The following is an 18734-nucleotide window of genomic DNA, read 5'->3' on the forward strand; positions in this document are numbered from 1 at the left end:
AAAGTTGACCCCGAACACCACAAACTCCAGGACCCAACAAAAGTAATAGTATCAATTAGTCTCAGTACAAGACGCTTGCTTTCTATAAAAATATATATTTTAGAATTTGGTTAACGCATTATGCTCGAAAGTTTGCCTGAACAAAGATGAACTGTCAACAAGTCTAGAAACCCGTTATATAGGTTAGTTCTTGATGATTGATGTGGAGAATTTATAATAGACTTGTGTTGAAAAAGTATGCTCAAGGATTTTTCAATGTAGTCTATATATAAAACTATATGATAAATCATATGGTCACTTATTCAAACAAACTTATGTTGTTGAGTTTGTGGATGGATACTACTTAATATTTAGGAATATACAATACTTAATATTCCAGACTCCATAAATAACAAATAACAACAAAAACAATCCCCAAGTATATTTACTTTGCCAAAACAAAGAAAAGAAATGTCTGCTACCAGCAATTCATGAGCACTTCAGATAAACTTAACTGGATAGAAGAATAAGCAACACATATTTCATTGTCCACACATACACCACATCAAACACAAACCATACCAGACATATTTCACATCAAGAAGAGAGAAAAGGTTCTACTTCCTACCTATAATAGCAGTTAGAGTCATCTTAAAAATTCCAAACATGTTATATTGCAAGGAATTTACATTCCGGAAATCAGCAAGCTGTGATGTGTTCAAGAGAGTTTCATCTCGCGTAACTCCTTCCAAAGTCTATATTCTAGCTTCGTCTCTCATAACTCTTCTTCAGACATGTATAATGAATCACCGCCACGTAGGAATCCTCCATATCTAGGATGCCAAACATTGTTAAACTCGTGGCAATAATAACAGCCATTCGTTTTATTTCCTATTTCTTCTCCTGCAAGACAAATTCATTGAGTTACCATAACAAGTAGCCCAAAATCAACGGTCACAACAAACACACAAGTCAATAAGCAAGCAAAAACATGTGTTCAATATATAGCAGTAGGAGATAAATTAGATCATATTGCCACTTTTAAATATCAAAACAAACCTGAAACTAACTCGTTTGGCTCCAGGATCCTGCACATCTTACAAGAGAAAACCCCGCTGGTACTTGTTATTTTGGAGAAAAAAGTCTCCTCTCTAGCAGTAGCATCATCAGCGACCTTCGCCGTGAAGTTGACATGGAAAAGTAAGCATGTTGGCAGCATCACACGTGTAACGAATCCCGACTTCACCAGTTCATATTTATTTTATATCCCACATCCTATGAATTTTACATCAAGAAAAACAGAACATAAACAACGATCAAGAGAATCCAACAAAATGGTAAATCATGATTTGATTTAAAGAAAAGCAAACAAAAACATTTGAGAGAAACTGACCACCAAAAATTGGTTATAATAGTTCAAGGTTTCAGTTGCATACAGGCTTGCATCATCAACTTGTTCTGATATGTACTCTCGTTCCTTTTCGGGTTCAAGGAAACGGCAAACTTGTTTAAGACTGCCATTTCAGATATTATAACCAAAATCACTAGAAAACTTGAGCAAATTAAGAGAAGGGTTGCTTAAATTAGGGAAGCAGCAAACATCGGGAAAAACAATAAATTATACATCAATTAGCAAATAAATAATACCCGAAAACTAACAGCAGCAGGGAACCCCAGTGTAAATAACAATTAGATAAACCAATCAGAGTTACAAAACAAATTTTGGAACTCGATAATAAAAAGATTTTAAAACCCTATTATGTATATATCAAACTGAAATTAAATAGAAGAATAATCAAGATGCACATCCCTCGAACATAAATAATCAATACCCAGCAAATGTTAGGAGTCGGATGATGAAGAAAAACTACTGATCGTCAATTCCTCTTTGGATAAAGTACCACGGTCTGACAGTCATTATATAACCCTTTTTTTTCTTTTCGCCCTCTCTCCGTGTCTATGTACCTAATAACTAATTTCATCTGGGGCTTAAGGAATAATTTTTTTCTATTTCTTTGAAGATTGCAAAATTTTAGGGCCTGATTTCCCCCTTGTACTTTTCACCAATCAGAAGTCCTGGAGGTATTATTTATGATATATATACATAAATAGAGAGAGAGAGAGAGAGAGAGACGGCTAGGGCTTGCATTGAACAGAACCGAAATATGGCCATGCTTCTGAAAAATTCAAGACACACGGGTATTTGAAGCAATAGAAGAACTTTCCTAATACATGTATACAAATGACAAGTACAAATCTTGGTGGAGTATTAATGGAGGACAGTTGGAGTGTAATACAAGAGCCAAACAACCATTTACCTGTGTAAGTGTTTTTCGGGATTGGTAACTGCATTGCTCTGGTTGAGGTCACATATGTCCTCAACTGTTTTGAACAATGCATCATCGCCGCATACAAATCCTCCACCTTAAGAGATGCCAAACACTGTAACCTTCATGAAATTAATAGCATCCATTCAATTTATCTCCTGCAAGAGGTGTTTTACGGGAGTTAATAAAACAAGCAAGAAACAGAGAAATGCAGCTAACAGAAGTGGAACATGGATAAAAAAACATGAGCATATATGCAGAACCAACCTGAAAGAGAGTTTTCTGGCCCCAAGGATACGCAGAGCCTTACAGAGACCTCTTCCCGAGCCTTTATGAGCTCGGTGAAAAACATCTCCACTGGAGCAGCCGCAACATCAGTATTCTGAGCCGTGAAGTTGATATGATAATGAACGAACCACCCATATGAAGTAGGATTAACAGAATGACAGTTGAGCAGTTTATACTTTTGAGGCTATAAATTTCAGGGGCAAGGCAAACAGAATAGAAATATTAATAAAATCCAGCATAAAAGGAAATTGAGTTTAAGGAGGGGGAGAGAGAGAGAGTGAGCGAGAGCGAGAGAGACAGAGGGAGGGAGAGAGAGAGCGAGAGAGAGAGAGAGAGAGAGAGAGAGACTAACATGATTTAGGTTAAAATAGTTCAAGGCTTCCTCTACCAAACACAAATAACGCATAGACCTCTTATTGCAAGATTGTTCGATCCTGAAAATCAAAATGGGGAGTAAAGGAATATAAATAGATTAGTGAGTTATAAGGGATACGTTGACGGAGGAATTTGGAAGCAACAAAACTTGAGGTTCGTAGCCGGAAACAAGATCTGTGATGACGGTTCTTCGTCGGAAAAGTGAACAGTAACCGGCAGATCCAATGAACAGTTCGTCGAAAAAGTGAACAGTAACCGGCGGATCCGATGAACAGTATTCGTCGGAAAAGATGAACAGTTTTGGTGGTAGTGATTATTGGGGGCTGAGATTGCTTAGGGTTAGTGGTGGCTCATTTGCGCTCTCGCGTCTGACCCCTTACAATTTGCCTACGTATCCTTATTTATTGGGAATCAAGCCCACGTAGTTCTTGGGGAACAAGAAACCTAATGGGCTTAGATTTCTTATACCGAGGCCCAGTAGAAAACCCACTGGAAATCGTCTTCTACTAGCTTAAGGAATGTCCGCCGATGAGGCCCAACCACAAAGGCCCAAGGCTCATCCGCGGCTTCGAGACTTCACGGATGAGGCATCTCCCTGGCCAAGGATAACCCTCCGCTACCAGCTGTTTCCCTAGTCTGCGGACGCAGGTATAGCCGTGGTTCACCCCAAATGTTGGACGCATCCTTGTCCCCCGATAAGGAGCCCCTACCAGATTGCAGGACAAGTGATCCCAAGCTTTTGGGTGCAAAGTGCAGGATACTTCGAAGTCTCCCAACGAGGACACCCGTTGACTACAGAGACAGAGCTCCCAAAGCACACACCAGAGTTCACCCCACATCCCCAATGAGGACACCCATTGACTACAGGCGGAGGCCTTCAGTCCAGGCATACCCCTGGAGGTCTCTGACCACGGACACCGCCTTTCCTGTAGATATGCTACAGGAAGGAGTTCTTCAATAGAGTACCTGCATCAAATAGGTTAGTAATAATAATCTCCATCTTCCTTGAGTCTTCCACAGAGCCCGTCCAAGTAATCATGTTGAAGTCTTCACAAGGTCTTTTGTTCCTTTAGGGCACGCCCTAAAGCTTATCATAGGAGGAAATTCCATCTGTAAATTCCCACCTTTTCTTAGTAATTGGGCACGCCTTCCCCCTACGCTGAGGGCGCGCCCCTTTATGTATGGGGTCAAGCAACAGCAACTCCAACCATCAATGCACAGGGCGCGCCTTTCACTACACAGGGCGCGCCTACTTTCCTTCCACAAGGCAAGTTACCTTATCTGTTCCGTAATTTTAGGCATTTCTTCCTCAATTTTAACTTTTTTATCAATCTTAATATGAATATTGTTTATACCAATTCTTGGGCATAACAACTACCTCCAAATTCCACATGCCATTGAAAATGGGATTGGAATTTTTCTTCACCTTTATCAAAATCTGTATAAACAAATCTTCCAATAATTATCACAGGGCGCGCCCTGAACAGGGCGTGCCTTCCAATTTTTCCTTAAAATTTCAATGATGCCATAATAACCAAGTAAGGCGCGCCTTTAGGAGGGCGCGTCCTAGAAGTTCAAACGGTTTAGAAACAGTTCCCCTTATTATTAGGGATTCGCGATTGATGTGACTGATTTGACAGCTGTCATCTTTTTACTATAAATACTAGTCACAATCAGTCATTTTTTTTTATTTTTACTCTCCCCCTTTTTCACTTTTCTCTTTCTACCCAAAGGCTCGAACCCCAGCGGTATTGTTTTGCTCAGAACCAGCCTTCTCTGTTACCACTCTCCAAATCTTTTCCAGTCAACTTCTTCTCCATTCGAAAAGGTACGAAAAGCTTCTTGTATTTCTGAATTCCGTTAAGTAAATCACATTGCATGTCATGTTACCTTTTCATCTCCCATTTCTGTTCTTGATAATATACATAAAATGATGTATGTATCTGTGTATGTATATGTGTAATTTCGAATTTTGCTGTTTTAGATCCAAAATCATTGGGTCTAACTTTTAAATTTGTGTTTTTGAGAATTTCAATCGTTACTTACAATCTGCACATGACTATCTATGCCTTTAGAATCCACCAACAACTTAGGACGCGCCCTATCTTTAGCTTCTTATAATCTGCACATGACCATAACAGGGCGCGCCTGTTTGTAGTTTAACACATCCTTAAGAATAGACTAGGATTTTCTTTATGGCGCGCCTTCTCATGAGAAGGCTCGTCTTTTGTGATAGGATAATTTTTAATCCCATCCCCTTTATTAGAGCACGATATCTTTTCAATACCCTCCTTTCACTGCTCTTTAGTCTTCCTTCTTCCTAATTTCTGAACTGGGCGCGCCTTCAATCTTTCTTTTGGTTTTCTTGACAGCTGGAAGACGAGGGCGCGTATAACGACTCGTGTATTTTTGAATTATTTAAATCTGTAATTATGGAATATTAATTAAATAAAATATGTGTCTTGGTTTTGGCAGCAGTATGTTGATATATACTATTTGTCTGTGATTTATGGGTGTAAAGGATTGGAATGTGTAGATAAAGATTGAGTTATATTGTTCTGTTTTACTCTTAAAGGTGATTTTATTACAGTTTTAAATCCAAAAATATTTGGATTGTCTCTAAATTTAGTTTTATGACTTTATAATTTCAATAATTATTTTTGGGATTTTACAAAATTTAGAAATTAATATTTTATCAATTATTTAACCCTGCATGATTTTCTGATTACATTTAATTGTAAAATCTGTATTTAATTCTAGAATTCTTCAAAAATTATAAAACTCATATTTATTTAAGTTTGAAATATTCCGAGAATTTTAAAATTATTTTGGAAATTTTCAGGATTAATTTTACCCGCGCGTTGTTTCGCTTCATTGATAAAAGCGGGTATAAAACGCATTTTAAAAATTATTTTAAAATTTCAAAATTCATGTTTTTATTAACTTCAGGATATTTATGATATTTTAGGACTATTTTCGTAGATTACGGATGTTATTTTATATGCACCTCGGCCCAATAATTTTGAGCGTCGAAACAAATCGGGACTCAAAACTCTCATAGTTATCTTAAAAGCCATGTGTCAAATTCTGAAAAAAATTGATTTACACGTGTAGTTCAGTTGGGGAAAACAGCAGAAAGAAAGAAAAAAAATCAAAAATCAATTAAAATAAAATAAAAAGGGGATGTACACCCCTGTTCCTTCTATCTCAATCTCTACCTCTCTCAACTCTCTCCTCGTCTCTCTCTCATCTCCCCGTTTCCCCTCTCTTTTCTGTTATTGTATCCTTGCCTCGCCCCTGTTTATTTCCGGTGGTTGCAGTTTCAGTTCCGGTGAGTTGGCCGCCGTTCGTTTCCGGCCGGTCATGCTCGATTATGTTCCGCTCCTAAAATTGTTTGTGTGTGCATGTATATCTATATATATATATCTGTGTTCACGTATGTATGTGTGATATGTGCGTGTGTGCACAGTTGGTGTGTGAGGGTGGTGCTGGCGTTTCCCCCCGCCGGTTGCTCCCCTGGTTTCCGTTATTCTTTTCTGTTCTGCGCGTATGGGCGCGTGTGTCTGTTGGGTTGCCTTTTAATATTAATTATCCAATTTTCTTGCTGAAAATTTGTTGAGTAAATATTCGTGATATTATAATTGTGCGGAAATTTATTTCGTAATCGGCGGAATTTCGCGTTGGAAACCCGGGGAAATTATCGGGTACCCGTGAAATTTTGCCGCCGTTCGCGATGACTCGTTACGAGCGGACGGTGGACTATGATGTTTATTCTGAGTCCTAATAATTTAAAATAAATAAATTAATTTATGAAATTATCTTTGAAAACGAGAATTTGATTCTACATTAAAGTCAAGTACGTAATTTAGTTGACGAATTATGATTAGATTGATTATTGGGGTGAGCCGGTGATTGGAATTTACGAGTTGTGATTGGTTGTCGTGTTTTAAATTGGATTGTTGTTGTTGAATTGGCGTCGATTGATATTTCGACGGGTAGTCCAATAAGCAAAGGGGACGCTGTCCGATTTCCGAAAAATCGAACTACAAAAATACGGGAGCGTATCTGAGGATTATCGAGACGTCGAGCGAGTATAAGTAAATACATATACGTATGTTTTATACAAAACCTGATTGTATATTTTGTCTAAAACACAGTAACCCTAATTTCGTAGAATGACGAGTATACGTATTTTATGAAAACGAACATTGGATCGATTTTGAGAATGTGAACTCCAATTGTTGTCTGTGTTATTCTAATATGAATAATTACGAGTCGGGTTTGAATATCGTTGGGTAAGAATTAGTATAGAGGATATGTCAAGCATACCTAGACATCTAACGTAGGGTATTTCGACCCTGTAGGTTATAGTCGGGAATCTGAAAGTGGACGATGGACTAAAGATAACCTAGTAGTCAGTTGACGAGCTCAGTAGAGTTTCAACAAAAAGACCTGAGTGTCAAAGTCGAATCCAATGAGATCTAGTGGTTGGAAGTTAGAGCCTGAGTAGCAGAGTCGGCTCAGAGTTGATCAATAATAGTTAAAGCCTTATAAGGCAAGTATTTCTGAACTTTTCTTCAAGATATATTACCAATGTTTTCGAACTGTTTCATAACATGTTGCTATTATTAAACATAACTCCTGTTTTATAATGCAAGTGCTTTAAATTATTTACCCTTGAATCCTGATTATTTCTTAATCTTGGGCCGTAAGCCTTATTCTTTGTAAATCATCCTTTGTTGATCCTCAGATACCAAGCTACACAGATATGATACTACACCCCAAATGTTTAACTACCAAACACCAAATACTGGAACAAAATTGTTTAAAAACATATAAACTTCTATGCTCCAACCATTCCTTATAACATCGAATAACTATACCTTGAAAAAAAATCATTACTGATCCAATACCTGATGCTTTTACAAACTGAAAACCGTTTCTTGTACATACCCTGATATACCCTTGAGATATCCATGAGTTTCCTTACGTTTTTATTCAAATGTTTAACCATCATTAATTATGATCTTGTTTTATTGAATTATATTGTTATCATATTGAACTGCTTTACGATTGGATAGTTTTTATATATGTGGACCAGATTCGTGGTCAGACCATACCAATGGTCAAGTTAGGCCAATGTGTGCCTTGGATCCAGTAATTAGAGCAGTGCTGTGTGCTTGCTCGGGGTTAGTGCGTGACTGATCAACAGCCTAACCTTGATTTTAAAAACTTAAAATGAATATCCAATTCTAATGAATAGTTAAAAAAAGAAACTTGATTCCTTTGAATCATCTCATTTGATCATTGTTTAACCTCAATTATCTTTATCATGACTTGCTGAGCTAGTTAGCTCACCCTTGCGATTCTTTTATATATTTTACAGTTGAAAAGAATATGGACGATAGTGAAGTTCCTCAGTCCAAAGTGCGGGCTAAGGTTCCAGTCGAGTTGGATCGAACTAGCAGAAGTTTCATGCGGTAAAGAGATAGTCTGATTGTAAGAATGATTTTATTATCAAGTGTAAGTTAAATTAGCTGGGATTCGGTACGATGTAATAATTAAGGTTGTGGCTTGTTTTCATACTTTAACCTGTTGCGATCCGTGGTTTTGTGAAGCAGGGTCATTATAAATAATATTTCTTATACAGGTTTATATATTGCATATGTGTTGTGGACCCCAAACTTCTGACCCGGGTTTGGAGGGCGCCACAAGTTGGTATCAGAGCTACAGGTTACAAGTCACTGAAACAAGCCCAGATTGTCGGGATTGGGTAGAGGGTTAGGATTAGGAATAGGAAATAGAAAGATAAGACGTCGTGAGGATGAGTGTGACTATATAGTAAGTCTTCGGCACGGTTCGTGTTGCGATTCGGGATTTTTAGCTTGCGACGTGATTTCCAGACAACAGCAATGGCAGATCCTGATTTCCCTATATCATCGGATCGTTTGGAGCTTTCTGTTCGAGGATCATCATCTTCTATCAGATTTGATTTGCACCTTGTTCCTCCACCAGTATTAAGGGTACTACCTTCTGTTATGACAGTCGCACCTCTTCAAGCTATTCTACGCTATTCTACTACCTTTTGATACGAGACTACCTATTCAAGAACCTCCCTCTGTGTAATTTTGTTTTACAGGACATTCGGTTGTGAGTGTATCTCTTTAGCTTATCCTACATCTTGTTCTATACCCTCGGTTTAAAACTTGTCCTATAAAACAACAGTACCTATGAGGATGGATTCGAGAGCTACAGTAAATGGTGAGCGCTTGAGAGATAAATAAAGGTTAGAAGAAGTTTAGAGAGAAGATTTAAGTGTTTCAAAGGATAGCTGTTATCGGGTTAAAAGAAGTCATTAGTGACTAAGCCACCCGTGAATAAATATGGGATGAATTAGATGAATTTTGAAAGAGTTAGAGAGAAAAGTATAAATCTGGAATTTTTGGTGGAATTAAATGATGGTGCTATGATAAATGCGATATGTAAAGTAGTAATGCGATGTGATACGAGCAAACTTTGTTCTATGAAATAGACTTGTTGACCATTGGATAGCATGTTTTATTTAACTACTGCAATGATAATGTCGGGAGTATTACTAGTATGGAAGCTTTGAAATGAAGCTACGAATAAGATAATATGCAACAACAGTTGAAGTTTTCATCGATTAAGGAAGGTAATAGACCCAATGAAGGAGAGGAGATAAATGGAAGTGAATGGACCTTTGTGTGATCATTTCTTTAACTTGGTATCTGGTTATAGGAAGGACAACAACCAACTCATATAGTAAGGACAACCAGATTTGTGAATTTCAAAATTTTAAACAAGTTTTTGAAAAAGATTTTCCCTTACAAAATTTTCAAAAGCCTTTTTAAATAAAATAAGTTTTAAATATTGGTTGTCAAGTTACTACTTGAGTTTCCTGTTCGTTAAAAGACCCAGATTACCTGGAAGGATACTTATTTTAGCCCCAATATTGTTAATTCAGAGAATAAAGTGATCCACGATTATGAAGAAGTTGGTTATTTCTAACGGTAAGGTGTAAATATTGTTTGACAAGGATAATAACAGAATCCGCGTATGGAGTAATTATTTATCCAGTTGAAGAGACCATTAGAGTTAAGGAATTCATTGATTAAAAAAAAGCCTGGGCATGATCGAAGGAGATTGGGAAGATTTCCAGACCTTTCCAAAAGAAAAAAGATTATTAACAAAAGGATCGTTATGTTGAATAATTCATGGTTATTCCAAATTAAAGAGAAGGACACTCGAGGTTATCTGCTAAGAATGTCATTATGATCAAATTGTTAAAGTATTATACATGTAGGTGTGATGTTAAAGACGCAAGACGTGAAAAGTAGGAATCTACCATAATGCTTAATTTGTGAAGGCATTTCAGTGTACTTTCTAGAGTTGTTATATAACGCAATTGGGATATGATCGATCAAGCTCGAAAGATGAATATAAATGAAATGTGAATGGTGACTAATGGTGTCGTTCTTGTCTTCAATATTACAGCGTATATTCCTTTTTAATCCCTAAAAATATATGAACTTCTTTTCTTAATAAACTCCTTATGATGATATCAAAAAGGAGGATATTGCATTCCTTTCAAATTTAATTGTTTTCCTCAAGTTTTGCTTTCTGATTAGGACAAACAGTGTTATGATGAGACACTTTGTCAGAATGACGAAGGGTCGGGTGGGACGCCACCTAATCAAGTGTTGTATGCTACATGGTATGAAAGACTGGACATCTTAAGTACCAATGTGGTTGTCTCATTCATATTCAAATCCTTACTTCTTCTTTCTTTTCAACTTTAATTTTTGTTAAATTGTGAATCCTTCTAGTTGCTTCGTTGTACTGTCGTTCTTTGCAAGAGTTTTTCAAACAGAAATTAACGTATTATGGACCAAGCGGGCAAAGTTCCATCTACTTCTCACGTATGGGAAGCAAACAAGGGCATATGACAGGAATTACAAATCACTAACCCAGTCAGGGATGTAATGAGAATCAAGGTAATCTACACCAATAAGGAATACGTCTTCGAGAACGAGAATATGCAATTTTCCTGCGAAATATGTTATTCAGAATACGGATGTGATGATATAGATGATTATGGTGAATACCTTATGCGTTAAAGTATTGAAAGAGGTTGAAGCAACTTGATTGTTTATTCCCTAAGGTATTGTTGATAAAATGATTTACCTCGTTGAATTGGTAAGATTCTGATTAAAAGACTAGAAAATTCAAGAACGTGTATTTGTTAAGTAAATAAGTATCAATGGTGAAAGTGAGATTTCTGACAATAAGGTTGTGAGGATTTGATATTATTATAAGGAATGAATTAACTATTTAAGCATGATGTCCAGATAGATCATCGTGATGAAAAGATAGTTCTGAGGATGCCAAATGAAAAGGTTGTGAGGTTCAGAAGATGAAATAAGGTAAAGAATTTGTTAACAATGACTTAAGCTAAGAGGTTATGGTGACCGAAATGAAGCTCGCGATTGACTTAACACTTAAAACGAAGCCAGTGACCATGGCCTTCCACAAAATGGCACCAGTTAAAATGAGAAAATTAGCAAAGCAGCTGCAAGAGATGTTAGAAGAAGAAGCGATTAGACCTAGTGTACCCCATAAGGTGCACCGATATTAATTATTAATAAGAAAGATGGAAGTAGGAGATTATGCGTCAACTAGCGGAAGCTCAACAAGTAGACTATCAAGAGCAAGTATCTGTTACCTCAACCCAATGATTTGTTTGATCAAACGAAAGGAGCAAAGTACTTTTATAAGATTGATTTAAGACTTGGTACTTCACCAATTGAAGATTAAACCTATGGATATATCAAAGATAATTTTCAGAACTAAGTATTGTTCTCGTACTGCCATTTAGATTAACCAATATACCAGTAATATTTGAACTTGATGGATAGAATCTTTAAAGAATATCTGGATAAGCTATAGTTGTGTTACTTAAAGTCAACGGAGGACCATGCAAGGCATTTAATCATAGCCGGGAAGTCGAAGAAGAAAGATGTTGTATGAAGGGTTTGCAAGGTGAAAGTTTTGATGATAGAAAGCATGAGTAATCGGTGAGGAGGAGACCAAAGGAGATCCAGTAGAAATTAAAGTTACTATGAATAAAGAAGGGCTAAAAGCACCAATAAAAGTAAGAAATTTTCCCATGGACCGATTATATTACAAATTTGCGCAAGATTTCTTGAAATCTGTAGTACCTTTGATGAAGCTAATCAAGAAAAGCAAGAAGTTTTGTGAAGTGGAGAAGGGTGAAGGAAAGTTTTGCGAAGTTAAATGAAAGAATGGTTACAACACCTGTGTTATCAATTTAAAAGTATCAAGGAGGTTTGGTAGTTTATAGTGATGCTTCTCATTAGGAAATAGGATGTGTGTTGATGCGGCACAATAAAGTTATTGTATATGCATCCAGGCAACCAAAACCTTATGAGCAGAAGTATCCTACTCATAATTAGGACTAGCAGTAATAATATCTTCTTTGAAAGATTGGGAAACATGATATGTATGGGGAAAAGTGTAAGATCTATATGGACCATAAAAGTTTGAAGTATATACTCACGAGGAAAAATAAATGTAGAGGCAGGCAATAAGCAAAAAGGTGAGAACGAACATAGAAACTGTACTAGAAGAATTATCTATGGAATTTTAGAAGTTGGAGTTGGAAGTCAGTTATATAATCCCAAGGCAAACAAGAATGGGTAGTATGACCTTTCAGTCAGAATTATGGAGAAAAGATAAGGAGATGTCAAGGGAAGATAATGGATTATGATGTTAATGGTTAGTAAGAGGAAGATTATGCACCCAGAAGAACGATCACGATATTCCTATGTTTTCTTTCAGCATATGGATGTTACAAGTAAAAGGATTAAGAAATGAAATCCCACAGGGAATTTACAGTATAAAGTATTTAATTTATTGAAGAAATGCCAAGATATATGGAAATTTAAAGAAAAATAGTGATAATCAGGTATAAGAAGGGAATTTCAGAATAGATTGGGAAGTGTTGGACATGTCAAAGAATTAAGACAAAGTATCGGAGGCCTAGTGAACAAAGCAGACCAAGGAATGGTTTTACAAGAAGCGAATCGTAAAATGTATCAGTGATGTTGTTGGAGAAAAGGAATGAAATTATGAGATTATGTACAGATTATCAGGAATTTAATAAAACAATGAATAAGAAGAAGTGACCCCTACAAAGAATTGATTACCTATGAGACCTAATCTAAGAAGTGTGTTATGTCTCGAGTATTAACTTAAAATCCAACCTGGGAACATATCAGAGATTACGATTAAAGTAAGTTAAGAGCATTACAAGCTCCGGTGATATTATGTGAAATAACAAGTGTATCAGTTATCTATAAGGAATTAAGGAACATGTTGTATAAGGAGTACTCAGATAAATGAACTGTATTTATTGATAACATCTTCAGCTATTCAGGGAAAGTATACGTTGAGTCTTTAAGAATGAAATTTTGACTAAGGTTAACAAAAGATTCGGAATTAATCCATTAACAATTACCTAAGCAAAGCCGTATGATAGCAGATGCCTTATGCCGACGGAAAGGATCAGCTGTAATTAAGACCACTGATGAGTTAATAAACGAATTGGAAAGAGTAGAATCTGAAGTTCAAATACTAAAAGGTAATAATACGTGAATATATGAGATTACTTTTTAACCCTAACTGATGAAAAGAGTAAGAGATGTTCAAATGTTTGGAAACCAAGTTGAAAATGAGCACTGCCTATCATCCTTAAATGAAGAGTCAAAGTACGGAGGTGATTCAGGAAATGTAAGATATGTTGAGAGGTTGAGTTTGAAGGAAGCACTGGAATGATCATTTATCATCGATGTCAGCTTTGGAATGCCACTTTATCAGGCTTCATGTGAACGCAAGTGTAGTTCCCCATTTTTATTATGATAAAATGGGAGAAAGAAAGTTGTCAAATTCAAAGTTAATCCAGCACACCAAGGGCGTAACGATATTGATTGAAGCAGCTCAGAGTAGAAAAAAGAAAGAAGTGGAATTGTATCGAGGGAGTGTATGAATATAGAAATAAGACCAGTAGTGTTAGTAAAAGTGTCGTCTTGAAAGAGATTGGATAAGTTTGAGTAGAAGGGACAAGTTAAGTCCTAAAAAAAATTAGTGAACCATTCGAGGTATTAATAAATATAGATAAAGTTGTTCATGAGTTGATGTTACCATTGCAACAGTATGTACATATAATGTGTTTTGCCTGTTAAGGTTAAGACGATAAGTATCTGATTCGAATCAAGTGATTGATCAGGAGCCAATGGGCTTCCGGTCCAAGTTTATTTTGTATATAGTGATCGATCTAAATTCTTGATCGTTAAAGGCAAGTCATTGAAAATGGGTGTATATCTATAGTAAGTACGTTTGAAATCCTCGAGTAGAAGAGTCTACTTGGAAACTAGAGTCGGATATGCTTGACAAATATCTTCACTTATTTACTTAAACCAGATTCTGAGGACATAATCTTTTAAGGGGGGAATGATATAACGACTCGTGTATTTTTGAATTATTTAAATATGTAATTGTGGAATATTAATTAAATAAAATATGTGTCTTGGTTTTGGCAGCAGTATGTTGATATATACTATTTGTCTGTGATTTATGGGTGTAAAGGATTGGAATGTGTAGATAAAGATTGAGTTATATTGTTCTGTTTTACTCTTAAAGGTGATTTTATTACAGTTTTAAATCCAAAAATATTTGGATTGTCTCTAAATTTAGTTTTATGACTTTATAATTTCAATAATTATTTTTGGGATTTTACAAAATTTAGAAATTAATATTTTATCAATTATTTAACCCTGCATGATTTTCTGATTACATTTAATTGTAAAATCTGTATTTAATTCTAGAATTCTTCAAAAATTATAAAACTCATATTTATTTAAGTTTGAAATATTCCGAGAATTTTAAAATTATTTTGGAAATTTTCAGGATTAATTTTACCCGCGCGTTGTTTCGCTTCATTGATAAAAGCGGGTATAAAACGCATTTTAAAAATCATTTTAAAATTTCAAAATTCATGTTTTTATTAACTTCAGGATATTTATGATATTTTAGGACTATTTTCGTAGATTACGGATGTTATTTTATATGCACCTCGGTCCAATAATTTCGAGCTTCGAAACAAATCGGGACTCAAAACTCTTGTAGTTATCTTAAAAGCCATGTGTCAAATTCTGAAAAAAATTGATTTACACGTGTAGTTCAGTTGGGGAAAACAGCAGAAAGAAAGAAAAAAAAAAATCAAAAATCAATTAAAACAAAATAAAAAAGGGGATGTACACCCCTGTTCCTTCTATCTCAATCTCTACCTTTCTCAACTCTCTCCTCGTCTCTCTCTCATCTCCCCGTTTCCCCTCTCTTTTCTGTTATTCTATCCTTGCCTCGCCCCTGTTTATTTCCGGTGGTTGCAGTTTCAGTTCCAGTGAGTTCGCCGCCGTTCGTTTCCGGCCGGTCATGCTCGATTATGTTCCGCTCCTAAAATTGTTTGTGTGTGCATGTATATTTATATATATATATATATATATATATTTGTGTTCGCGTATGTGTGTGTGATATGTGCGTGTGTGCACAGTTGGTGTGTGAGGGTGGTGCTGGCGTTTCCCCCCGCTGGTTGCTCCCCTGGTTTCCGTTATTCTTTTCTGTTCTGCGCGTATGGGCGCGTGTGTCTGTTGCGTTGCCTTTTAATATTAATTATCCAATTTTCTTGCAGAAAATTTGTTGAGTAAATATTCGTGATATTATAATTGTGCGTAAATTTATTTCGTAATCGGCGGAATTTCGCGTTGGAAACCCGGGGAAATTATCGGGTACCCGTGAAATTTTGTCGCCGTTCGCGATGACTCGTTACGAGCGGACGGTGGACTATGATGTTTATTCTGAGTCCTAATATTTTAAAATAAATAAATTAATTTATGAAATTATCTTTGAAAACGAGAATTTGATTCTACATTAAAGTCAAGTACGTAATTTAGTTGACGAATTATGATTAGATTGATTATTGGGGTGAGCCGGTGATTGGAATTTACGAGTTGTGATTGGTTGTCGTGTTTTAAATTGGATTGTTGTTGTTGAATTGGCGTCGATTGATATTTCGACGGGTAGTCCAATAAGCAAAGGGGACGCTATCCGATTTCCGAAAAATCGAACTACAAAAATACGGGAGCGTATCCGAGGATTATCGAGACGTCGAGCGAGTATAAGTAAATACATATACGTATGTTTTATACAAAACCTGATTGTATGTTTTGTCTAAAACACAGTAACCCTAATTTCGTAGAATGACGAGTATACGTATTTTCTGAAAATGAACATTGGATCAATTTTGAGAATGTGAACTCCAATTGTTGTCTGTGTTATTCTAATATGAATAATTACGAGTCGGGTTTGAATATCGTTGGGTAAGAATTAGTATAGAGGATATGTCAAGCATACCTAGACATCTAACGTAGGGTATTTCGACCCTGTAGGTTATAGTCGGGAATCTGAAAGTGGACGATGGACTAAAGATAACCTAGTAGTCAGTTAACGAGCTCAGTAGAGTTTCAACAGAAAGACCTGAGTGTCAAAGTCGAATCCAATGAGATATAGTGGTTGGAAGTTAGAGCCTGAGTAGCAGAGTCGGCTCAGAGTTGATCAGTAATAGTTAAAGCCTTGTAAGGCAAGTATTTCTGAACTTTTCTTCAAGATATATTACCAATGTTTTCGAACTGTTTCATAACATGTTGCTATTATTAAACATAACTCATGTTTTATAATGCAAGTGCTTTAAATTATTTACCCTTGAATCCTGATTATTTCTTGATCTTGAGCCGTAAGCCTTATTCTTTGTAAACCATCCTTTGTTGATCCTCAGATACCAAGCTACACAGATATGATACTACACCCCAAATGTTTAACTACCAAACACCAAATACTGGAACAAAATTGTTTGAAAACACAGAAACTTCTATGCTCCAACCATTCCTTATAACATCGAATAACTATACCTTGAAAAAAAATCATTACTGATCCAATACCTGATGCTTTTACAAACTGAAAACTGTTTCTTGTACATACCCTGATATACCCTTGAGATATCCATGAGTTTCCTTATGTTTTTATTCAAATGTTTAACCATCATTAATTATGATCTTGTTTTATTGAATTATATTGTTATCATATTGAACTGCTTTATGATTGGATAGTTTTTATATATGTGGACCAGATTCGTGGTCAGACCATACCAATGGTCAAGTTAGGCCAATGTGTGCCTTGGATCCAGTAATTAGAGCAGTGCTGTGTGCTTGCTCGGGGTTAGTGTGTGACTGATCAGCAGCCTAACCTTGATTTTAAAAACTTAAAATGAATATCCAATTCTAATGAATAGTTAAAAAAAGAAACTTGATTCCTTTGAATCATCTCATTTGATCATTGTTTAACCTCAATTATCGTTATCATGACTTGCTGAGCTAGTTAGCTCACCCTTGCGATTCTTTTATATATTTTACAGTTGAAAAGAATATGGACGATAGTGAAGTTCCTCAGTCCAAAGTGCGGGCTAAGGTTCCAGTCGAGTTGGATCGAACTAGCAGAAGTTTCATGCGGTAAAGAGATAGTCTGATTGTAAGAATGATTTTATTATCAAGTGTAAGTTAAATTAGCTAGGATTTGGTACGATGTAATAATTAAGGTTGTGGCTTGTTTTCATACTTTAACCTGTTGCGACCCGTGGTTTTGTGAAGCAGGGTCATTATAAATAATATTTCTTATACAGGTTTATATATTGCATATGTGTTGTGGACCCCAAACTTCTGACCCGGGTTTGGAGGGCGCCACAGCGCGTCCTCTCCTTTTCACCCTTTCAAGGATTTCCTTATAAATTTGGGAATCTATTCGCCTCCAAACACTTTCTTCGATCCTCAGCCTCCAAACGCTCACCATATCCCTGAATTTCTGAATTGGGTGGCGCGCCTTGTTCAAGACTCCAAAAAGGGTATCTTGATGGCAGACTCTTCAGACAATTCTTCCACGGACAATATCCCTTAGTCCAAAAGGATAGATCCCCAGCCCCAATTAGTACAGAACTGGACGATGATGACTAGTTTGAGAGTTTGAATGCTGACATGTATAGGGGTGTTGAGAGGGGTATCAACGTAGGTGCTGGACCTTCCAAAGTTTCCTACAGGGCTGTTTCTCCTAGCCTATCTCCTCAACAAACACAGGGCGCGCCTACTTCTCCTATTTCTGAGGGCGCACCTGAAGGAAATGTATCGCCACTTCGCGATAAGGCAAATTTCTTTGATGAGGATTCCTTCCAGTTCTCTACCTCTCCTGAACCTTCTCCAATCCTCTTCCAACACTGGGAAGTTTCTGACAACGAATTAGACTTTGATTGGGATGAATTCGAGCCATGCAATGAAGCTGTGAAGAAACATTTCAGGAAGGAACATGGGAAGTTTTTCTGCGTGGGCCTGTCCTCAGCTTGTTCAGATGAGCAACTGGGATGGCTCATGGAATTTTATGATATGGAAGGTATATGGGCACGCCCTTTAAGCATGATGTAGCCTCATATCTTCAATTATGGGAGGAACTTCAAAATCCCTAAGATGGTAACTAGCCCTAAGCTGGTATCCTTAGGAGTAGGCGCACCCTTACATCCCTATCTTAGGAAAGTGATAGAACTTTATGACGTGGCTCCACTCCAACTTT

At 36.6% G+C, this 18734-nt stretch overlaps 1 long non-coding RNA gene across 1 annotated transcript; it reads right to left on the reverse strand.

Moving 5' to 3' along the window:
* Positions 1 to 483: 483 nt before the first annotated feature.
* LOC141706013 (uncharacterized) lies at positions 484 to 2434 on the reverse strand. The gene is made up of 4 exons (XR_012568570.1): positions 2298 to 2434; positions 1373 to 1493; positions 1039 to 1254; positions 484 to 882 (listed from the first exon to the last, which is right to left on the reverse strand). It is a non-coding gene; the product is annotated as an uncharacterized LOC141706013 (long non-coding RNA).
* Positions 2435 to 18734: the final 16300 nt, after the last annotated feature.

This window comes from Apium graveolens, chromosome 2, assembly GCF_009905375.1.
Source record: "Apium graveolens cultivar Ventura chromosome 2, ASM990537v1, whole genome shotgun sequence".
NCBI lineage: Eukaryota > Viridiplantae > Streptophyta > Magnoliopsida > Apiales > Apiaceae > Apium > Apium graveolens.